General features: G+C 43.3%; 1 pseudogene; it reads left to right on the top strand.

Moving 5' to 3' along the window:
* The first annotated feature begins 5,231 nt into the window (after positions 1-5,231).
* LOC108532166 (60S ribosomal protein L7 pseudogene) lies at positions 5,232-6,001 on the top strand (annotated as a pseudogene).
* The last annotated feature ends 372 nt before the right edge of the window (positions 6,002-6,373 follow it).

Here is a 6,373-nt window from a genome sequence, read left to right on the forward strand (position 1 = left end):
TGATTGTAACTGTCTTTTGTGATGCAAATAAAATGGGATTGATTAACTTGAGTGTAATCCCATGGGCAGTGGAAATCTGGGCTCTTTAGGCCCATATTTCATTTTCAAGTAGTAGAGCATTCCATCACCTCGCCAGGTGTTGGGAGAGCCCCACTCTCATAAATGAAGATGGAGTAGGCACAAGGCTCCAGTTAGTACCTGGAATGACTACAGGTCGGTACCCTCAGAGACGTGCAACATAGCTGAACCCTCATCACTGCCCCACGGTAGGTATTGATTCCCCCAAATGATGATAGGTCAAATCTGAACACAGAAGTAGGTAGTAGGCTAGCAAAGCTTCTAGGGTCGCTTAGAAGTAGAGAGCTGGGGAGAATGGATTCCCCTCCAGGAAACGCAGAGAGAGAACCCCAGGATCCTAGAGCGATGGCAGTGCACAGGATAAACAGAAGCCATAGGAAACCTGCCAGGAGGGAGGGTGTCATGAAAAATGGTTTGGGCCAGAAAAGCAGCCTCCAGGCTGAAATATATAGGAAGGTTTATGTTAATATACCCCACCATCACCCTTTACCCACCAAGAATGCCAAATAGAATTGGATTATACTTACCTATATACCGTTAAAGGATAATTGCTAAAAGAATGCATAATCATAACACTCACTGAAAAATCAAAGAAATGCATATCAATGATTTAGCTCATTAATTTGTGACAGAACTAGTAGGATGTCACATCTAGTTGCAAGGATAATTCCAAGAACCAGATATACACAAGCAAGAAGTACTGAAATGAATAAAGATGCAAAACTGGTTTATTCCACAGGAGATGTGGTAAGACAATTGTATTACCACCAGAAAATGTATTTGCATATCTATGGACAAGAACCATTTGCATCACTCTCGGTCATCTACAACTTACAGTTCTGAAACAGTTCAAAGGCAACAAAAGGCCCAGAGGCCTCATAGAAACACCTAGTTTTCTGAGGAAGACACCCAGTCATCTTTTCGGTCCATTTCAAAGTCATTCACCATTTTTCCTACGATATCAAGGTCTTACCCCAATCACCTTCCCTCCTCACTCTCAGTTGTCCACGGGAACATGGGAATGGACAGAACTTTCCAGGAAACGATATGGCCTATTCTGGAGCTAGGGAAAATGAATGTGAGCACTAAGAAGTGGGCATGAAACATAGAATCCTTGAGCACAAAGAGACCTCATACCAAAGACATTGTTATACAGAAGCAGAAATAGACCAGAGAGGAAAGGGGATTTTCCTAAAGACACACAGCAGAGTGGACATGACGCCTTCCCTTCAATAATACACACTTTTTAAGGCAGAAGGGCTGACAAAGGAGGGTGCCAAGGGATTATTCATTCTCTCTGGTCTAGGGAGAGTGACTACCAGAGACTTCTCCCCTAAGATGTGTTACTTATCTTCCTTGAGCCACATCTACAAAATAGGGGTGGTACTCACACCTCCCTCACTGTGTATTGTCAGGTTTAAAAGGGACAGGTTTAGATAAAATGCCTGTCCCATAGCAGGTGCTTCATAGACATCATTTCCTCTCACCCTCCTGAGTAGCTGTGTGACCCCAAAGAAGTGACAGGGGTCATTCTGCTTTCACTTGGCCGGGGGTTACAATCATATAAACAAGACTGCGGCTTCTTACCCGCGATGAGTCACAGGCTGCTTTCCAGCTCAGATTCAATTCATCTGGAGACAGTTCTGATGATTTCAGACCCTGGGCTCTTTCAGCCCCAAGGCCTCAGGCCACTACCACATTTCCCCTGCCAAACTGGCCTCTTATAACAAACATGAAGAAAACACAGAAAAAGAGGAGAAGACAAAAAAAAAAAAATTAAGTATAAAAGTTTCGCCCCATTCTCCAGGAGTCAGGTGGTGGGTGGGTGGGTGGAGAGATGGCCAGGGCACGGTGGGAAGGGCCCCAGTGAATTGTACCCTTGGTGCAGGGAACCCACAAACAGAGACACTGGCCTTGTTTCCCATCACTGCGAAGCCATCGTGACCTTCAAACAGCTCGCAGGGCGGGGCCCTTCACATCTTCTGAGTCCTGATATGACTGAGCATCCATTATACAACCATGCTGTGAACAACTTGGTCTCAGTCCTCGACCACAATCTCAATTTCGGGGCATCCCTGATCTCTCTCTGCAGAGAGATTCAGAAGAGGCCCCAGAGATAGTAAAAGTTGGGGGATGGTGGGAGTTATTTTTTGCTACTGTTTTTTTCCGATTCACACCACCATGTGATAATGGGACATTTCCCTTTCTCTGGGGGTGAACCTTGCAAAACCACCCAAAGTCAGACCAGGAAGCAACCCCCCAAAGTTCCTGGGATTTAGTCTTCTGCCTTCTACAAGGTGAAATGGCAAACCTAATAAGGGCAAAATCCTGACTCTTCCAGAACTGATAAATGTAGACCCTGCCAGGTGCAGTGGCTCACACCTGTAATCCCAGCACTTTGGAAGGCGGAAGTGGGTGGATCATCTGAGGTCAGGAGTTCGAGACCAGCCTTGCCAACATGGTGAAACCCTCTCTCTACTAAAAATACCAAATTTAGCCAGGTGTGGTGGTACATGCCTGTAATCCCAACTACTCAGGAGGCTGAGGCAGAAGAATCACTTGAACCTGGGAGGCAGAGGTTGCAATGAGCAGAGATTGCACCACTGCACTCCAGTCTGGGTGACAGAGCAAGACTCCATCTCAAAATAAAAAATGTAGATCCTGAATAGAAGCCCTTTGTTTCTCTGACACATTGGAGTTTACAAATCCTGTTTACGAAAAGGATCAGAAGAGAGTTGCTCTGCCTGAAGTCTGTGCAAGAGGCCAGGGCCCTTTCTGTTTAGCCATTCCCTGATTTCTGGGATGATATCTACATGAACCTAAGTTTTGTCAATGGGGAAAGTGAGGTCAGAGAACATAAAATGATTCTAGGCAATCCAATGAGAAAACCGTGGGATTTTAGACTGTCTAAAGACTCACTCTAAACCCCAGGACTCTGAATGCCTTCCAAGTCGATAATCTGGACGTAGTAATCTTCCTCCTTTTTGAAAGATCACAAGATAAAGAAGTGATTGTAAACCTGGACACCAGAGGCATCCCAATCCTGGACACTGTCAGCAGGTGAGGCAGGGACTTCTGCTTTTCCCTAAAGAAGTGAGATTTCAGCTGCAAGGCTGTGACCCGAGGAACCAGCAGAGGAATCTTAATCTCAACATCATCTCCTTTATTAGAAGCCATCATTCTGCCCACAGGAACCATTGTCCAATGTGATTCAAACTAACAGGACATCAGTAAAAACAGCTATCATTTAATTTAAAAAAAAAAAAAAAAAAAAAGATGAACTGACAGGACAAGAATCTCCGGACTGCTCCTTCTAAGGTCTAGTTGGCCTCTGATGGAAGGGGATTCAATGCAGTCCTGGGGAGCCCTTCCATCTCACAGCTGTTGATGCCTGTGGCCAATACCTTCAATCTCTCACCCATCCTGAATTTTTTTTTTTTTTTTTTTTAAGACACAGCCTTGCTCTGGCACCCAGACTGGAGTGCAGTGACACAATCACAGCTCACTGCAGCTTTGATTTCCCAGGGTCAAGTGATCCTCCCACCTCAACCTCCTAAGTAGCTGGGACTACAGGCATGTACCACCACACCCAGTTAATGTTTTAACTTTTTGTAGAGACAGGATCTCACTATGTAGCCCAGAGTGGTCTTGAACTCCTGAGGAGCTGAGACTCCAGGCATCTGCCACCACACCCAGCTAATTTTTTAATATTTTGTAGAGACAGGGTCTTGCTATGTAGCCAGAGTGGTCTTGAACTCCTGGATCCAAGCATTCCTCCCACCTCGGCCTCCCAAAGTGCTGGGATTACAGGCGTGAACCGCTGCATCTGACCCTGAATTCTAAATGAAGTGAAATCACAAACCATGAACTAGTAAAAAGAAAGCACTCTCTTTAATGTATTTCAGCATAAGCCATGGAGGAAGGGGATAAAAAGGTGGAAACAAAACGAGACAGGCCCCAGATCCATTTAGCAAACTTATGGAGGTTAGGCTGGGTATACTCAAGTGACGAGAAAATGAAACAGCTATTGTTCCCTGGGGCAATGTTATAGAACATCTTATTCTGTCTTCTGAAAGCAGAGCTAGAATATGTTTTTAACTAATGCATCTGCAACTGGCCAGTTACTACTTAAAGAGACATGAGCTATAAAGGAGGTAATCCCATCCAGGGTGCAGACAAACAGGATGTTCTTAGTGGCCCCCAAGTCTCAAGTAGGTAAGCCTCTTTCCTCTTATGAACCTCAGCATTCCCCAGAATTGCATAGTGGGAAAGGCATTTAGGTAAATTTTTATCTTCAGACACCCTCGCTCTGACGTTCTTTGGGATTTGATGATGGTCACATTTGGCTTGCTCTAAAACAGGATCAGAAAGAATAGGCAGGCCCCCAGAGTTCAGCCCCTCCAACATGGGTCTGTTTCAGTGCCCTGGACATTGGCGCTGTGGACACCAAGGAATTGGATCTAACTTTGCTTGTATTTAACCCGAGTAAGCAAACAAAGCATTTAACTTTGTGTTTAAGATTTAGAAAATTTGCCAGAATCACTTTTATTTCTTCTACAAAAGGAAAATGACCAAGTGAGGCTAGGCACCATCATTCATGCCTGTAATCCCAGCACTTTGGGAGGTCAAAGAGGGAAGATCATTTGAGGCCAGAAGTTCAAGACCAGCCTGGCCAACATGGCAAAACCTCGTCTCCACAAAAAATACAAAAAAAAAATAATAATAATTAGCCAGGCATAGTGGTACACACCTGTAATCTCAGCTGTTCAGGAGGCTGAGGCATAAGAAGTGCTTGCACCTAGGAGGTGGAGGTTGAGTGAGCTGAGATGGCACCCCAGCCTGGGTGATAGAATGAGACTGTCTCAAAAAAAGAAAAAAGAAAAAGGAACATGACAAAGTGAGTGGTTCTTCCTAATACCATCAAAACAATTGAGTTTTTTTCTCACATTTATTACTCAATCTCTTGCGTAAACTATTATGAAGTGTAAAATCAATGTTCAAATTAACAATGTTTTAATTTTTACTCTAACCATCATTTTATGACATACATAAATATGTAAGGATTATTTTGAAGGTATTTAAAACAACTAATGGTAAAGAATCTTCCCTATATATAACAGAAAACTAAATTATCCTCTTTTCTGGCTGGAATCATGGAACATGTCAAAAAGAAGGAGGTTCCTGCTGTGCTAGAAACCCTTAAGAAAAAGTCAAGGAATTTGCAGAGCTGAAGATAAAGTGCCTGAGAATGAAGTTTGCCCAAAAGATGCTTCTAAAGGCAAGGAGGAAGCTTATCTATGAAAAAGCAAAGCACTATCATAGGTAATATACGCAGATGTACAGAACTGAGATTCAAATGGCTAGGGTGGCAAGAAAAGCAGACAACTATGTACCTGCAGAACTGGCGTTTGCCATCAGAATCAGAGGTATCAATGGTGTGAGCCCAAAGGTCTGAAAGGTGTTGTAGCTTCTTTGCCTTCGTCAAATCTTCAATGGAACCTTTGTGAAGCTCAACAAGTCTTCAATTAACATGCTGTGGATTGTAGAACCATATATTGCATGTGGGTACCCAAATCTGAAGTCGGTAAATGAACTAATCTATAAGTGTGGTTATGGCAAAATCAATAAGAAATGAATTGCTTTGACAGATAACGCTTTGATTGCTCAGTCTCTCGGTAAATACGGTATCATCTGCATGGAGGATCTGATTCATGAGATCTATACTGTTGGAAAACGCTTCAAATAAGCAAATAACTTCCTGTGGCCCTCCAAACTATCCTCTCCAGAAGGTGGAATGAAGAAAAAGACCACCCATTTTGTAGAAGGTGGAAATGCTGACAACGGAGAGGACCAGATCAACAGCCTTCTTAGAAGAATGAATGAAGGTGTCTACCATGATGATTTTTCTAATTCAGTCAGTTAATAAGTACCTGCTCTTGAATTGAAAGAAAAAAAAGAGAAAAACTCAATTATCAAAACTAGTTTTATCTCCTTTAAAATTTGTATCTTATTTAAAGAATATATTACCAGAAGCCTAAAGAACCATGAAGCCTGGATTAAAATGCAGTGAGCTGCGATCGTGCCACTGTACTCCAGAGCCTGGGTAACAGAGCGAGACTCCATCTCAAAACAAAAAAAAAACTATTCTTAAAACTTTTTCCGGCTGAGCGTGGTGGCTCACGCCTGTAATCCCAGCACTTTGGGAGGCTGAGGTGGATGGATCACTTGAGGTCAGGAGTTCAAGACCAGCCTGACCAACATGGTGAAACCCCGTCTCTATTAAAAATACAAAAAA

This window comes from Rhinopithecus bieti, unplaced genomic scaffold, assembly GCF_001698545.2.
Source record: "Rhinopithecus bieti isolate Rb0 unplaced genomic scaffold, ASM169854v2 scaffold_9997, whole genome shotgun sequence".
NCBI lineage: Eukaryota > Metazoa > Chordata > Mammalia > Primates > Cercopithecidae > Rhinopithecus > Rhinopithecus bieti.